This window comes from Heptranchias perlo, chromosome 25, assembly GCF_035084215.1.
Source record: "Heptranchias perlo isolate sHepPer1 chromosome 25, sHepPer1.hap1, whole genome shotgun sequence".
NCBI classification, from domain to species: domain Eukaryota; kingdom Metazoa; phylum Chordata; class Chondrichthyes; order Hexanchiformes; family Hexanchidae; genus Heptranchias; species Heptranchias perlo.
In genome coordinates this window covers 45,982,523-46,000,692 of record NC_090349.1, presented here as the reverse complement: position 1 = coordinate 46,000,692, position 18,170 = coordinate 45,982,523, and the positions used below count along the sequence as shown (strand labels likewise).

Below are 18,170 nucleotides of genomic sequence, written 5' to 3'. Positions count from 1 at the left end.
TGTGATACTTCATAAGATCTTAATGGAACTTCGTGTACCTTTCTCTCGTACACTGGATCTGCACCATGTCTTGTCATGTTTGGAGCAGTACATTTATTCATACAAACACTGATAAACCCGAGATCAATTTTTGAGATGTGCTGTATTATTAGTGGTTTATTAATTCCATTATTTGTTCTGTATAAATAATTTTTGGAAATTAAAAACAAAACTTAAAATATGATAACCATCACAACTAATTTTGTTTCTTCACACACTGGGGTTACTAGATGAGCGGGCTGCATTTTAATCTTGAAATTTTAGGTGTAAATCTCCTGTCTTTCCTTTACCCAAGAACATGCAAATGACTAAAGGCATCTGCACTGTGCATATATGGGGTGTGTTTTTTCGGGTGGGGGGGGGAGCCAAGTGTTTGCAGTTGTCTTGTTCTAAATTATTAAGGGGTGAGTTAAATCTCAGGATCTACCAAAAATACAAAACACTCAAATCTGGATCACCAGCTGAAAGTGGTGAATTTTGAAAAAAAAGACCTTGCATTCATCTAGCGCCTTTCACATCCTCAGGACGTCCCAAAGCGCTTAACGGCCAGTGAATTACTGCTGTTATGTGGAAAATGGATTTTGGTGCAAAATCCCAACTCCAAAGTTTTTAAAAAAATTTAATTAAGAATTGTAACCAAGCAGGGAGAGGTTCCAAAGTGAAGTCTGAGGATCAAGAGGAAAGTATATTGGAAACATATGGGCTAATAAATGAAAGTCAGCACGGATTTGTTAAAGGAAAATTGTGTTTGACTAACTTGATTGAGTTCTTTGATGAAATAACGGAGAGGCTGGATGAGGGGAGTGTGGTTGATGTGTATATGGACTTCCAAAAGGCATTTGATAACGTACCACTTGTTAGCAAAATTAAAGCCCATGGGATTAAAGGGACAGTGACAGCGTGGATACAAAATTGTCTAAGGGGCAGAGAGTAGTGGTGAACGGTTGTTTTTCAGACTGGAGGGCAGTATACAGTGGTGTTCCCCAAGGGTCAGTATTAGGACTGCTGCTCTTTTTGATATATATTAATGACCTGGACTTGGGTATCGAGGGTATAATTTCAAAGTTTGCAGATGACACAAACTTGGAAATGTAATAAACAATGTAGAGGATAGTAACAGACTTGAGGAGGACAAAGACAGACTGGTGAAATGGGCAGACACATGGCAGATGAAATTTAACGCAGAGAAGTGTGAAGTGATGCATTTTGGTAGGAAGAATGAGGAGAGGCAATATAAACTAAATGGTACAATTTTGAAGGGGTGCAGGAACAGAGAGACCTGGGGATGTATGTACACAAATCTTTGAAGGGAGCAGGACAGGTTGAGAAGGCTGTTTTTAAAAAAAAGTATATGGGATCCTGGGCTTTATTAATAGAGGCATAGAGTACAAAGGCAAGGAAGTTATGCTAAACCTTTATAAAACACTGGTTAGGCCTCAACTGAAGTATTGTGTTCAATTCTGGGCACCGCACTTTAGGAAGGATGTGAAAGCCTTGGAGAGGGTGCGGGGGAGATTTACTAGAATGGTACCAGGGATGGGGGACTTCAGGTATGTGGAGAGACTGGAGAAGCTGGGATTGTTCTCCTTAGAGCAGAGAAGGTTAAGGAGAGGTTTGATAGAGGTGTTCAAAATCATGACCGGTCTTGATAGAGTAAATAAGGAGAAACTGTTTCCAATGGCAGAAGGGTCTGTAACCAGAGGACACAGATTTCATGTGATTGGCAAAAGAGTCAGCAGCAACATGAGGAAACATTCCTTTAGGCAGCGAGTTGTTATGATCTGGAATGCGCTGCCTGAAAGGGCGGTGGAAGCAGATTCAATAGTAACTTTCAAAAGGGAATTGGATAAATACTTGAAAAGGAGAAATTTGCAGGGCGACGGGGAAAGAGCGGGGGAGTGGGACTAATTGGATAGCTCTTTCAAAGAGCCGGCACAGTGGGCCGAATAGTCTCCTACTGTGCTGTACCTACTATGATATTATGACATTGTTCCTATTCAATGATATCTTTAATGGTGTCAGCCATGGCTCAGTGGGGAGCACTCTTGCCTCGGCATTGGAAGGTTGTGGGTTCAAGTCCCGCTCCAGAGACTTGAGCCTGTAATCCAGGCTGACACTCCCTGTGCGGTGCTGAGGGAGTGCTGCACACTCGGAGGTGCCGTCTTTTGGATGAGACGCTAAACCGAGGCCCCGTCTGTCCCCTCGGGCGGATGTAAAAGACCCTCTGGCACTATTACAAAGAAGAGCAGGGGAGTTCTCCCCAGTGTCCTGACCAATATTTATCCCTCAACCAACATCGCTAAAAAACAGATTATCTGGTCATAATCACATTGCTGTTTGTGGGATCTTGCTGTGCGCAAATTGGCTGTCGTATTTTCTATATTACAACAGTGACTACACTTCAAAAAATACTTCATTGGCTGTAAAGTGCTTTGGGATGTCCTGAGGTCGTGAAAGGCAAGTCTTTTTTTTAATCATAGAATCAGAGATAGTTACGGCATAGAAGGAGGCCATTCGGCCCATTGTGTCTGTGCCAAGAGCTATCCATCTTAATCCCACTTTCCAGCACTTGGTCCGTAGCCCTGTAGGTTACGGCACTTCAGGTGCACATCCAGGTACTTTTAAATGAGTTGAGGGTTTCTGCCTCTACCACCCTTTCAGGCAGTGAGTTCCAGACTCCCACCACCCTCTGGGTGAAAATAATTCTCCTCAGCTCCCCTCTAATCCTTCAACCAATCACTTTAAATCTATGCCCCCTGGTTATTGATCCCTCCGCTAAGGGAAATAGGTCCTTCCTGTCCACTCTATCCAGGCCCCTCATAATTTTATACACCTCAATCAAATCTCCCCTCAGCCTCCTTTGTCCCAAAGAAAACAACCCCAGCCTATCCAATCTTTCCTCATAGCTAAAATTCTCCAGCCCTGGCAACATCCTCGTAAATCTCCTCTGCACCCTCTCTAGTGCAATCACATCTTTCCTGCAATGTGGTGACCAGAACTGTACACAGTACTCAAGCTGTGACCTAACTAGAGTTTTATACAGTTCCAGCATAACCTCCCTGCTCTTATATTCTATGCCTCGGCTAATAAAGGAAAGTATCCCTTACACCTTCTTAACCACCTTATCTACCTGTCCTGCTACCTTCAGGGATGGGTGGACATGCTCTCCAAGGTCTCTCTGTTCATCTACACCTCTCAGTTATGTATTGGATGGTCCGAGTGTGTCTGTTCCATGCATTTTTGAAAGAATTCGGGAATTCCTTTTTGTATCTGCTGGCAGATTTACTGATGGATCCAGGGTGCTTCCAACCATCTGGAGCAATGGGCCTCACCAGTGAGATATGGTGGGGGTCCATGTCCATTAGATTTGCACAGCTCAAGAGGGGACCTCAAAAGAATTGATCAGAAGATAAAAGGCACTTTAAGGGCGGAGACAGGTTTAGTAATTTTTTTTACAGATGTTGTGCGTGTGTTTCTTTTTGCGGGGGGAGGAGTTGTCATTTTACCGACGATTCCAAAACCAGGAAGATGGACCATCCGAGGTTTATGATCATAATCCGCCTCCGCAGGAAACGCCTTTGCAGCGAGGATCAGGAAGGTGATCCGGCAAATCTTCACACACAGGCTTGGATTAAAAGCAATATTGTGGACAGGAGACCCGCAGAGTAAAGGGACAGGAACAGAACGGACCTCCTGCTGGCGAGACAGGTAGAAAGAAATAAACAGACCGCGGCTTTCAATGAGATGATGGAATTTCACAACATTCCCACTCCTGACTGGGGAGCGGTGAAAGTACGAGGCTGTATCTGGGATTTAACTGGGATCTGTGTCAGGATAGGCGAGAATCTTGCTGAATAAATCAATTAATAATTTAAAAAGCAGAGTTGTTCCTCTGTCTCATCTTCAGTGATGTGTATGGTGGTCTCACTGTGTGTCTGTACCAGGCATGTTTGAAAGAATTGAGGGCTTCCTTTTTGTAGATGACAGTAGAGCTTTCCCAAAGTGCTTCATTTGGGGAATGGTATCCAGCCCTTTTTATCATCTTGAGGTGGAGATGCCGGTGATGGACTGGGGTGGACAAATGTAAGGAGTCTTACAACACCGGGTTATAGTCCAACAGCTTTATTTGAAAATCACAAGCTTTCAGAGGCTTCCTCCTTCGTCAGGTGACTATAACCTGGTGTTGTAAGACTCCTTACATTTATCATCTTGAGCAAAGGGCCTCAGCAGTTAGATATTGTGATGGGTGTTGGTGGATTTTCGCTGCTCAAGAGGGGATCTCAAAGGAATTGATTAGAAGATAAAAGGGATATTTATTTAAGATATTGATTCCTGGGGATCCTGCCGATTGTCAGCTTCAGCTTGGACAGAATTCTTCAGAGCTGTGGGTGGACTGGGCTAAAGGCATTTTAGTTTTTCCCACTATTCTGCAATGACAACAGAGTCCCTTTTTAAAAAAAATAATTCATTCTCTGGATGTGGGCGTCACAGGCAAGGCCGGCATTTATTGTCCATCCCAAGTTGGCCAAATAGTAGTTTGATACAACTGAGGGCCTTGCTTGGCCACATCAGGGGGCAGTTAAGAGTAGACCATGTTGGTGTGGGGACTGGAGTCACATATAGGCCCAGACCGGGTAAGGACGGCAGGTTTCCTTCCCTGAAGGACATTAATGAACCAGTTGGATTCTTAACAACAATCTGACAGCTTCACGGTCACTTTCACTGAAACCAGCTTTTTGTTTCCAGATTTTTAAATCTGAATTCAAATTCTCAAACTGCCTATGGTGGGATTTGAACTCATGTTCTCTGAGATTATTAGTCCAATTAACATAACCACTACACTATTGTACCCCCAGCAATGTAGGTTATGCTTGTGGACCAAGCTGTGAGGTGGAGATGTTTCCAATTGTGGGGGAGACCAGAACTCGGGGCCATAAATATAAGATAGTCACTAATAAATCCAATAGAGAATTCTGGAGAAACTTCTTTACCCAGAGAGTGGTGAGAATGTGGAACTCGCTCCCACAAGGAGTAGTTGAGGCGAATTAGGGATGGGCAATAAATGCTGGCCTCGCCAGCGACGCCCACATCCCGTGAACGAATAAAAAAAAAGAATAGCAGAGATGCATTTAAGGGGAAGCTGGATAAACACATGAGGGAGAAAGGAATAGAAGGATGTGTTGATAGGGTGAGATGAAGTAGGGAGGGAGGAGGCTCGTGTGGAGCATAAACACTGGCATAGACCTGTTGGGCCGAATGGCCTGTTTCTGTGCCGTACATTCTATGTAAAATGGGGAAACTGCTTCAGCGAAAGAAACTGGTCCCCAACCTGCGGCTCAGCACCCTGGGGCGAGGGGGGGTTAACTTTATCGGCACGTCTACTTTGCCAAAGCTTTTTGCATGAGGACCAGGATTAATCAGCTGTTGATGAGCAGGCCTGATGTGGAGCTCTGGATTTCATCCCATCTGTCCAGTGTAGATCTGTCCACCTTGCTTAAGGCAGATGTTCATCATATATTAGGTGTCAGCCATGGCTCAGTTGTAGCGCCCTCGCCTCTGAGTTAGAAGGTCATGAGTTCAAAGATCTACTCCAGAGACTTGAGCACAAAATCCAGGCTGACACTCCCGGTGCAGTACTGAGGGAGTGCTGCACTGTCAGAGGTGCCGTCTTTTGGATGAGAAATTAAACAGAGGTCCCGTCTGCCCCCTCGGGTGGATGTAAAAGATCCCACAGCACTATTTTGAAGAAGAGCAGGAGAGTTCTCCTCAGTGTCCTGGGCCAATATTTATCCCTCAACCAACATCACTAAAACAGATTACCTGATCATTATCACATTGCTGTTTGTGGGATCTTGCTGTGTGCAAATTGGCTGCTGCGTTTCCTACATTACAATAGTGACTACACTTCAAAAATACTTCATTGGCTGTAAAGCGCTTTGGGACGTCCTGAGGTTGTGAAAGGCGCCATATAAATGCAAATTCTTCCTTTCTTTTCTGTTTCTTTGCCTTTTTCCAGTCCAGCACCCTCATCTTTGACTATTCATTTTCATTTTCTATTTTATCATTATGTTGAGGTCGCTATTTTCCGAATGTTCCACTCCAACATAATCGGTTCGCCACACTTCATCTCCCAAAACTAAATGAAGCAATGCCCCTTTCCTTATTGGTCCAGAAACACCTAGGAAGCAGTGCTGGGTGAATTCTAAAACGTGTTCTCCACTCGGACCCTGTGCGTTCGATTTATTTTAGACAAGGAACAAATTATCTGAGTACTTTGGTTATTTACCCTCCTTGTACTCAAAAGATGTCAGAATAAAAGTGCAGTAGATCTTGTTCACGGCTTCAACCAACATTTATTGAACAATAATAGGAGAAGTGGATTGCAGCGGTGAGACTGTATATATTCATTCGCAGTAGTTGCTAAACTAGCTCGCTCCTTGTAAAGTGAGGAATAATAAATAGTTTGCCACTCTGGAAACTATGGGACTTATCAAATAATTATTTTTAGAAGTTCCAGACAGATTGTACAGGGGTACAGAATCTTCAGGCGAGACAGAGGGGGAGGTATAAGAGGAGGGGGGGTCGCAATATTAATTAAAGAATCAATTACTGCCATAAGGAGGGATGATATATTAGCAGGTTCCTCTAATGAGGCCATATGGGTGGAGCTTAAAAACAAAAAGGGGGCAAGCACTTTGATGGGAGTGTACTATAGGCCCCCAAACAGTCAGGGGGAGATAGAGGAACAGATATGTAGGCAAATCTCAGAAAATTGTGCAAATAATAGGGTAATAATAGTGGGGGATTTCAACTTCCCCAATATTAACTGGGATACTCAGAGTGTAAAAGGCTTAGAGGGTACAAAATTCTTAACGTGCATCCAGGAGAGCTTTTTGAGCCAGCATGTAGAAAGTCCTACAAGAGAGGGGGCGGTACTGGACCTAATTCTAGGGAATGTGGCCGGCCAAGTGGAAGAAGTGCTAGTAGGTGAGCACTTTGGTGACAGTGACCATAATTCGGTGAGATTTAAGGTGGTCATGGAAAAGGATAGGGAGGGGCCGGAAATAAAGGTTCTAAATTGGGGGAAGGCCGATTTTAATAGGATAAGGCAGGATCTGGCCAAAATGGACTGGGATCAGCTGCTTGTAGGAAAATCCGCATCGGAGCAATGGGAGTCTTTCAGAAGGGAGATTGAGACCATACAATGGCAACATGTTCCCGTAAAGGTCAAGGGTGGTTCCAAGAACTCCAGGGAACCTTGGATGTCAGGGGATATATGAGAATGGATTAGGAAAAAAAGGAGGGCTTTTGGCAGATACAAAAGGCTAAAGATGGAGGAAGCCCTAGAGGAGTACAAAAAGTGCAGGGGGATACATAAAAAAGAAATTAGGAGATCAAGGAGGGGCCATGAAATAACACTGGCGAGCAAAATAAAGAAAAATCCTAAGATGTTTTATAAGTATATTAAGGGTAAGAGGATGACTAGGGAAAAAATAGGGCCCATTGGGGACAAAAATGGCAATCTGTGTGTGGAGCCGGCAGATGTAGGAGGGGTTCTAAATGAATTTTTTGCATCTGTTTTCACTATGGAGAAGGACGATGTAGACATAGAAATACGGCAGGGGGACTGTGATATACTCGAACATATTAACATCGAGCGGGAGGAGGTATTGGCGGTTTTAGCAGGCCTAAAAATGGATAAATCCCCAGGCCCGGACGAAATGTATCCCAGGCTACTGTGTGAGGCAAAGGAGGAGATTGCGGGGGCTCTGACACATATATTCAGAACCTCTCTGGCCACAGGGGATGTGCCAGAGGACTGGAGAACCGCTAATGTAGTACCATTATTCAAGAAGGGGAGTAGGGAAAAACCAGGGAACTACAGGCCAGTGAGCCTAACATCAGTGGTAGGAAAATTATTGGAAAAAATTCTGAAGGACAAAATTAGTCTCCACTTGGAGAAGCAAGGATTAATCAGGGATAGTCAACATGGCTTTGTCAAGGGAAGATCATGTCTGACTAATTTGATTGAATTTTTTGAGGGGGTGACTAGGCGTGTGGATGAGGGTAACGCAGTGGATGTGGTATACATGGATTTCAGTAAGGCCTTCGATAAAGTCCCCCACAGGAGACTGGTCAAGAAGGTACGAGCCCATGGAATCCAGGGTGCCTTGGCACTTTGGATACAAAACTGGCTTAGTGGCAGAAGGCAGAGGGTGATGGTCGAAGGTTGTTTTTGTAACTGGAAGCCTGTGGCCAGTGGGGTACCACAGGGATCGGTGCTGGGTCCCTTGCTGTTTGTGGTCTACATTAATGACTTGGATATGAATGTAAAAGGTATGATCAGTAAGTTCGCTGATGATACAAAAATTGGTAGGGTGGTAAATAGCGAGGAGGATAGCCTCAGTCTGCAGGACGATATAGATGGGTTGGTCAGATGGGCGGAACAGTGGCAAATGGAATTTAACCCGGAAAAGTGCGAGGTGATGCACTTTGGAGGGACTAACAAGGCAAGGGAATACACAATGAATGGGAGGACCCTAGGCAAGACAGAGGGTCAGAGGGATCTTGGTGTGCAAGTTCACAGATCCCTGAAGGCGGCGGAACAGGTAGATAAGGTGGTAAAGAAGGCATATGGGATACTTGCCTTTATTAGCCGAGGCATAGAATATAAGAGCAAGGAGGTTATGATGGAGCTGTATAAAACACTGGTTAGGCCACAGCTGGAGTACTGTGTGCAGTTCTGGTCGCCACACTACAGGAAGGATGTGATCGCTTTGGAGAGGGTGCAGAGGAGATTCACCAGGATGTCACCAGGGCTGGAGCGCTTCAGCTATGAAGAGAGACTGGGAAGATTGGGTTTGTTTTCCTTGGAGCAGAGGAGGCTGAGGGGGGACATGATTGAGGTGTACAAAATTATGAGGGGCACAGATAGGATGGATACTAAGGAGCTTTTTCCCTTCGTTGAGGGTTCTATAACAAGGGGACATAGATTCAAGGTAAAAGGCGGGAGGTTTAGAGGGGATTTGAGAAAGAACTTTTTCACCCAGAGGGTGGTTGGAGTCTGGAACTCACTGCCGGAAAGGGTTGTGGAGGCAGGAACCCTCACAACATTCAAGAAGCATTTGGATGAGCACTTGAAATGCCATAGCATACAAGGCTACGGACCAAATGCCGGAATATGGGATTAGAGTAGACAGGGCTTGATGGCCGGCGTGGACACGATGGGCCGAAGGGCCTCTATCCGTGCTGTATAACTCTATGACTCTATGATTGTCCAAGCTTCAACCACAATTCCACCTCCATATTCCACTTCAACCGCTTCCACCTCCGTAACGTCACCCGTCTCCGCCCCTGCCTCAGCTCATCTGCTGCTGAAACCCTCATCCATGCCTTTGTTACCTCGAGACTGCACTATTCCAATGCTCTCCTGGCCGGCCTCCCATCTTTCAACCTCTATAAACTTGAGCTCATCTAAAACTCTGCTGCCCCGTATCCTAACTCGCACCAAGTCCCGTTCTCCCATCCCCCCCTGTGCTCGCTGACCTACATTGGCTCCCGGTCCGGGAACGCTGCGATTTTAAAATTCTCATCCTTGTTTTCAAATCCCTCCGTGGCCCTCGCCCCTCCCTATCTCTGTAACCTCCTCCAGATCCTACAACCCTCCGAGATCTCTGCGCTCCTCCAATTCTGGCCTCTTGCGCATCCCCGATTTTAATCGCTCCACCATTGGCGGCCGTGCCTTCAGCTGCCTGGGCCCTGAGCTCTGGAATTCTCTCCCTAAACCTCTCCGCCTCTCTCTCCTCCTTTAAGACGCTCCTTAAAACCTACCTCTTTGACCAAGCTTTTGGTAAGTTTTCCTAAAAGCTCCTTATGTGGCTCGGTGTGAAATTTTGTTTGATAATCGCTCCTGTGAAATGCATTCGGACATTTTACTACGTTTAAGGTGCTGTATAAATGCAAGTTGTTGTTGTTCAAAGGCTTCAGATCAAACTCCTTGATTTTAAAAAAATTCATTCTGGGGATGTGGGCGTCGCTGGCAAGGCCGGGTTTATCGCCCATCCCTAGTTGCCCCTTGAGAAGGTGATGGTGAGCCTTCCCCTTGAACCCCTGCAGACCGTGTGGTGAAGGTGCTCCAACAATGCTGAGTATTTTGCTGGGGCCACTTCGGAGGACGGTTAATAGTCAAACACCTTGGTGTGGGACTGGAGTCACACATAGAGAGAAAGAAAGACTTGCATTTATATAGCACCTTTCACGAGATCCAGGGGCTCAAATTCGTAATCCTTTGAAAGTGAATGCTGGTAGATAAAAAAAGGCCAACCGTATTTGGGGTTTTATAAATAGGGGTACAGATTATCAGGAATGATATATTTGTACTAAGCATTATTTAGGTCACTGTTGGAGTACTATGTGCAGTCTTGGGTTCCCCATTATAGGAAGGACATTAAAGTCACAGAGAGTGGACAGCATAGATTCACCAGGATAATGCCAGGGAAGGAGACCATGGTTATGAGGAGGGGCTTGAGATACTGGAATTGTTTCCACTGGAGTAAAAGAGGAGATTTCATTGATATTCTTAAAATTGTAGAGAGTTTTGATAGTGAATAGGGAAAGATTATTTCCTCTGGTTGCGGAGTTAGTGACGATTTAAAATTGTCACCGAGAGGAAGCAGAGAATTGAGAAATTTCTTTACGCAGGGAATGTTTTGCCACAGGGAGTGGTTGAGGCAGAGACCATTCTTTCAAGGGAACATTGGATAAATATTTGAAGCAGAGGAAGGTACAGGGGCTATGGGGGAAGAGAGCAGAGCGAGGGGGTTAGTTTTCGATAGCTTTAGCACAGAGACAGGAGGAATGGCCAAATCTACCGCTGCCTAAAGGGATAATGGCAGCACCGGAGGAAGCAGGTAGACTGGGTGAGGGAGAGGAAACGAGCAGCAAACTCAGTGAGCCGGACCTGCAGGTCCCCATAATCTCCCACCGAGCTGCTCGTGGTGATCAGATGATGTTAAGCTAAAGGAGAACAAAGTGCTGGGATCTGACCAGATACATCCAGGAATCCGGAGGGAAGTGTGGGAGACAGACATAACCCTGAGTTAGTTTAACATCTTTGTATTGATAATCTTTGGAAAGGACTAAATATCCAGATGAAGAGAAAATCCATTCGAAGCAGCCAACATGGATTTCAGAAAGGAAGATCGTGTTTAGCATACCTGATCATGTACTTTGAGGAGGTGATCGACACGGTGGATGGGTGTGATTCACATGGACTTTTAGGGAGCCTTTGACAAGGTCCCATACAGGAGACTATTGGAGAAGATTAAGGGGTATGGGATTGGGGGCGGTAGAAAATTGGATTAAAAACTGGTTAGAATAAAGGGCAGTTTCTCAGTGGTTGGCAGTGGGCAGTGATGTCCCATAGGGTTCAGTTCTGGAATCACTTCTGTTCACTGAGCACATCAATGATTTGGATATAGGGTTAGAGGGAGTGGTAAAAGAATTTGCAGACGATACTAAAATAGGAGGCACAGTAACTAATTCTGAGGACCAATGAAAGCTGCGAGGGGAGATTGACAAGATGGTGGAATGGGCAAAAAAGTGGCCGATGGGATTCAATGTCAGTAAATGTGAGGTGATACATTTTGGCAAAAAAAATAAAATAATTATGCTCTGAATAGGGGAAAGCAGGGTGAGGTGGATGAGCAGAGGGATTTGGGGATTCAGATTCACCATATTAAAAGCAACACCTCAAGTGGAAAAGGCCATAAAAAGCGAATGGAATACTGGGTTCTGTGGCAAGAGGTTTAGAATATAGAAGTTGAGATGTAACGGTGAATCTGTATGAAACCTCAGTAGGACCACAGCTTTGGGCGCCACACTATAGGAAGGATATTGAGGCAAGAGAGAGGATTCACTGCCTGGTGTGAGGAAATACTAATATGAGGCAAGGCCTGCAAATTTGAACAGATGGGATCACAGGGCAACATGATAGAGGCGTTTAAAATCATGAAGGATTGGGACAGGGGTTGATGGAACCAGACTGGGGGAGATTTTCAACTGCCTGCTGCCTGTTTCTCGTCTGACAAATGGGGAACTGGCTAATTCAATTTTCAGGCAGGCCTTTGAATGGGCACCCAAAACAGGCGGGGGCTGTTTAAATATGCAAATTGTGGTCCAACGCTGATTGCAATTTTAATGTACAGGTGAGCAAAGCATGGGCCATGTACATTAGTCAAAGTTACCTGGTGTGGAGTGGCCTGATCATCCCCGAAGGGGCTGCTGGGAGCTGTGCAGGAAAAGGTAAGTTTTTGAGTTGTATTTTAGAAAGAATTTTTGTGGAGCCGAAAGGAGCATTCATTAAAGGGTACGGGGAGTGAGGAGGAAAGTGGGATTATCCTGGGTGGGAGATTAAAGGGTACGGGGAGTGAGGGGGAGAGTGGGATTAGACTGGGTGGGAGATTAAAGGGTACGGGGAGTGAGCAGGAGAGTGGGATTAGACTGGGTGGGATATTAAAGGGTACGGGGAGTGAGCAGGAGAGTGGGATTAGACTGGGTGGGATATTAAAGGGTACGGGGAGTGAGGGGGAGAGTGGGAATAGACTGGGTGGGATATTAAAGGGTACGGGGAGTGAGCAGGAGAGTGGGATTAGACTGGGTGGGATATTAAAGGGTACGGGGAGTGAGCAGGAGAGTGGAATTAGACTGGGTGGGATATTAAAGGGAATGGGGAGTGAGCAGGAGAGTGGGATTAGACTTGGTGGGATATTAAAGGGTACAGGGAGGGGGGAGAGTGGGATTAAACTGGGTGGGATATTAAAGGGTACGGGGAGTGAGCAGGAGAGTGGGATTAGACTGGGTGGGATATTAAAGGGTACGGGGAGTGAGCAGGAGAGTGGGATTAGACTGGGTGGGATATTAAAGGGTACGGGGAGTGAGGGGAGAGTGGGATTAGACTGGGTGGGATATTAAAGGGTACGGGGAGTGAGGGGGAGAGTGGGATTAGACTGGGTGGGATATTAAAGGGTACGGGGAGTGAGGGGGAGAGTGGGATTAGACTGGGTGGGATATTAAAGGGTACGGGGAGCGAGGGGGAGAGTGGGATTAGACTGGGTGGGATATTAAAGGGTACGGGGAGTGAGGGGGAGAGTGGGATGAGACTGGGTGGGATATTAAAGGGTACGGGGAGTGAGGGGGAGAGTGGGATGAGACTGGGTGGGATATTAAAGGATACGGGGAGTGAGGGGGAGAGTGGGATTAGACTGGGTGGGATATTAAAGGGTACGGGGAGTGAGGGGGAGAGTGGGATTAGACTGGGTGGGATATTAAAGGGTACGGGGAGTGAGGGGGGAGAGTGGGATTAGACTGGGTGGGATATTAAAGGATACGGGGAGTGAGGGGGAGAGTGGGATTAGACTGGGTGGGATATTAAAGGGTGCGGGGAGCGAGGGGGAGAGTGAGATTAGACTGGGTGGGATATTAAAGGGTATGGGGAGTGAGCGGGAGAGTGGGATTAGACTGGGTGGGATATTAAAGGGTACGGGGAGTGAGGGGGAGAGTGGGATTAGACTGGGTGGGATATTAAAGGGTGCGGGGAGTGAGGGGGAGAGTGGGATTAGACTGGGTGGGATATTAAAGGGTACGGGGAGTGAGGGGAGAGTGGGATTAGACTGGGTGGGATATTAAAGGGTACGGGGAGTGAGGGGGAGAGTGGGATTAGACTGGGTGGGATATTAAAGGGTACGGGGAGTGAGGGGGAGAGTGGGATTAGACTGGGTGGGATATTAAAGGGTGCGGGGAGTGAGGGGGAGAGTGGGATTAGACTGGGTGGGATATTAAAGGGTACGGGGAGTGAGCGGGAGAGTGGGATTAGACTGGGTGGGATATTAAAGGGTACGGGGAGTGAGCGGGAGAGTGGGATTAGACTGGGTAACTTGTGGCCTGTGTATGATTCTGTGGTAATAAACCCAGAGAAAGCACAGAAATCCCCCCCCCGCCCCGATCGGCCCAGTGTAAAGGAGCAGCAGAAGTAAGTAGTGTAAGTATTTAGTTTATAATATATTGGAGAAACTCAGCAAATCAGGCAGCATCTGTGGGGAAAGAAACAGAGTTAACGTTTCAGGTCAAAGACCTTTCATCAGAACTGCCAGTTCTGATGAAAGATCTTTGATCTGAAATGTTAATTCTTTCTCTCTCCACAGATGCTGCCTCATTTGCTGAGTATTTCCAGCATTTTCTGTTTTTATTTCAGATTTCCAGCATCCGCAGTATTTTGCTTTTGGTTAATTATTTAGTTTATTGGTTAAGTGTTGTAGTGTTAGTATTTAGTTTATAAAAAACTGACAGTAAAAGCTTCTACAAGTGTATAAAAAGGAAGAGGGTAGCTAAAGTAAACATTGGTCCCTTAGAGGATGAGACTGGGGAAATAATAATGGAAAACAGGGAAATTGCAGAGGAATTGAACAGATATTTTGTATCTGTCTTCACAGTAGAAGACACTAATAATATACCAATAATAGTAGAAAATCAAGGGGCAAAGGAGAGGGAGGAACTAAAAACAATCACTATCACTAGAGAAAAAGTACTTGGTAAACTAATGGGTCTAAAGGCTGACAAGTCCCCCGGACCTGATGGCTTGCATCCGAGGGTCTTAAAGGAAGTTGCTAGAGATAGTGGATGCATTGGTTGTAATCTTCCAGAATTCACTAGATTCTGGAAAGGTCCCAGCGGATTGGAAACCGCAAACGTAACACCCCTATTCAAGAAGGGAGTGAGACAGAAAGCAGGTAACTATAGACCAGTTAGCCTAACATCTGTCATTGGGAAAATGCTAGAATCCATTATTAAGGAAGTAGTAGCAGGACATTTGGAGACTCATAATACAATCAAGGAAAGTCAACGTGGTTTTATGAAGGGGAATCGTGTCTGACAAATTTATTAGAGTTCTTTGAGGAAGTAACGGGCAGGGTGGATAAAGGGGAACCAATGGATGCAGTATATTTGCATTTCCAAAAGGCATTCGATAAGGTGCCACATAAAAGATTACTGCACAAGCCAAGAGCTCATGGTGTTGGGGGTAATATACTGGCATGGATAGAGGATTGGCTAACTAACAGAAAACAAAGAGTCGGGATAAAAGGGTCATTTTCAAAATGGCAATCTGTAACTAATGGGGTGCCGCAGGGCTCAGTGCAGGGGCCTCAACTATTTACAATATATATCAATGACTTGGATGAAGGAACAGAGTGTCTTGTGGCCAAATTTGCTGCTGATACAAAGATAGGTGGAAAAGCAAGTTGTAATGAGGACACAGTGTCTGCAAAAGGATATTGACAGGTTAAGCGAATGGGCAAAAATTTGGCAGATGGAATATAATGTGGGAAAATGTGAAGTCATCCACTTTGGGAGGAAAAATAAAAAAGCAAAATATTATTTGAATGGAGAAATACTACAAAATGCTGCGATACAGAGGGATCTGGGTGTCCTCGTACATGAAACACAAAAAGTCAACATACAGGTGCAGCAGGTAATCCGGAAGGCAAACGGAATATTGGCCTTTATTTCTAGGGGGATGGAATATAAAAGCAGGGAAGTCATGCTACAACTGTACAGAGTGCTGGTGAGACCACACCTGGAGTACTGCGTACAGTTCTGGTGCCCTGATTTAAGGAAGGACGTACTTGCATTGGAGGCAGTTCAGAGAAGGTTCACTCGGTTGATTCCAGGTATAGAAGGGTTGTCTTATGAGGAAAGATTGAACAGGTTGGGTCTGTACTCATTGGAGTTTAGAATAATGAGAGGAGATCTTATTGAAACATTCTGAGGGGACTCGATAGGGTAGATGCTGAGAGGATGTTACCCCTCATGGGGGAATCTAAAACTAGGGGGCATAGTCTCAGAGTAAGGGGTCGCCCGTTTAAGACGGAAATGAGGAGGAATTTCTTCTCCCAGAGGGTCGTGAATCTTTGGAATTCTTTACCCCAAAAAGCTGTGGAGGCTGACTCATTGAATACATTCAAGGCTGAGTTGGACAAATTTTTGATCAGGAAGGGAGTCAAAGGATATGGGGAAAAGGCGGGAAAGTGGAGTTGAGTTAAAAATCATATCAGCCATGATCTCATTGAATGACGGAGCAGGCTCGAGGGGCCGAATGGCCTACTCCTGCTCCTATCTCTTATGGTCTTATTGGTTAAGTGTTGGTGGTTAGTGTTAAGTTAGTGTAAGTATTTAGTTTATTGGTTAGTGATTAGTGTTTTTTGTGATTACTGTTTTATTTTAGTGGTTAGTGATTTAGTGTTAGCTAAACAGTTAAATAGCCTTAAAGCTAAACAAGCAGTTTAAATAACTGTAACTAACATGGCAGGTCAGCTGGGGCCCGTCACATGCACATCCTGTCTCATGTGGGAACTCCAGAACACCTTGTGTGTCCTGGAAAACCACATGTGCAGGAAGTGCCGCCAACTGCTCGAGCTCGAGCTCAGAGTTTCTGAGATTGAGGAGCGGCTGGCGTCACTACAGTGCATACAGGAAGCTGAGAGTTTCGTGGATAGAACGTTTCAGGAGGTGGTCACCCCGCAGCTACAGAGAGTTCATGCGGAGAGGGAGTGGGTGACCATCGGACAGATTAGGAGGAACAGGCAGGCAGTGCAGGAGTCCCCTGGGAGTGTGGCACTCACTAACCAGTATTGAGTGTTGAATCCCAGTGAGGGTGTTGACACCTCGGGGGAGTGCAGTCAGGAGCAAATCCACCGCACCCTGGGAGGCTCGGCTGCACAAGAAATGCAGTGGTTATAGGGGATTCAATAGTCAGAGGGACAGACAGGCGTTCCTGCAACTGTCGACGTGAGTCCTGCATGGTGTGTTGCCTCCCTGGTGCCAGGGTAAAGGACGTCACTGAGAGGATGCAGAACATTTTGGGGGGGTGGGGGGGAAAGGGGAACAGCCAGGAGTCATGGTCCATGTGGAAACCAATGACTTAGGAAGGAAAAGGATTCACGTCCTGCAGGAAGAGCATCAGGAGCGAGGGAGAAAGTTAAAAAGCGGGACCTCAAAAGGTAGTGATCTCTGGATTATTCCCAGTGCCACATGCTAATGAGTATAGGAATAGTAGGATAAGACAGATTAATGCATAGTTGGAGAAATGGTGTAGGAGGGAGGGCTTCAGATTCCTGGGGCATGGGACCGGTTCTGGGGCAGGAAGGATCTATTCACGACGGATAGGTTGCACCTCAACAGAGCTGGGACCAATGCCCTCGCGGGGAGGTTAACTAGTTTTGTGGAGCGGGTTTAAACTAATTTGACTGGGGGATGGGCACCAGGATGAAACATGAGAGAGGAGAAATAAGGTGCACAGTGGACAGGGAGAGACAAATAGCACTTGAGTAAAGAATAGTTCAGAAATGGAAGGATCAAATAGGGGGCAAATGCGAGGCAGTCTAAGATGAGTTTGGAGTGCGTGTGCGTAAATGCACGAAGCTTGGTAAATAAGGTTGGTGAGCTACAAGCAAAAGTCACCACATGGGACTATGATATAGTGGCAATAACCGAGACGTGACTCAAAGTAGGGGAGGATTTGGGTACTTAATATCCCTGGCTACAAGATATTCAGGCAAGATAGGAGGGGTGGGGAGGTGGCAATATGGATCAAAGATACTATTATAACACTGGAAAGGGATAAAGTAGTTGAAGGGCCAAAAGCAGAATCTACTTGGTTAGAATTAAGGAACAACAGAGGAGCTATTATGCTACTGGGCGTATACTATAGGCCACTAAATAGTGGGAAGGAGATAAAGGAGCAAATTTGCCAGTAAATTACAGAAAGATTCAAGAACTACGGAGTAGTGATATTGGGCAACTTCAATTATCCCAAAATAGACTGGGATAGCAACAGTGTAAAGGGCAAAGAGGGGGAGGAATTCCTGGAATGTGTTCAAGAGAACTTTCTTGATCAGTGTGTTTCCAGCCCAATGAGGAAGGAGGCAGTGCTGGATCTAGTTCTGGGGAATGAAGAGGGGCAGGTGGAGCATGTTTCAGTGGGGGAGCATTTGGGGAACAGTGATCATAATATCATTAGGTTTAGAATAGTTACGGAAAAGGACAAGGAACAATCAAGTGTAAAAATACTTAACTGG

The 18,170-nt window shown here is 45.7% G+C and overlaps 1 protein-coding gene across 1 annotated transcript in view; it reads left to right on the top strand.

The window, feature by feature from the left end:
* Positions 1-3,636: 3,636 nt before the first annotated feature.
* Positions 3,637-18,170, top strand: part of abcb9 (ATP-binding cassette, sub-family B (MDR/TAP), member 9) — a 50,101-nt gene continuing 35,567 nt past the window's right edge. Inside the window, exon 1 of the mRNA XM_068006339.1 lies at positions 3,637-3,747. The gene's annotated coding sequence lies outside the window, so the exon portion shown is untranslated. The remainder of the gene's footprint in view (positions 3,748-18,170) is intronic.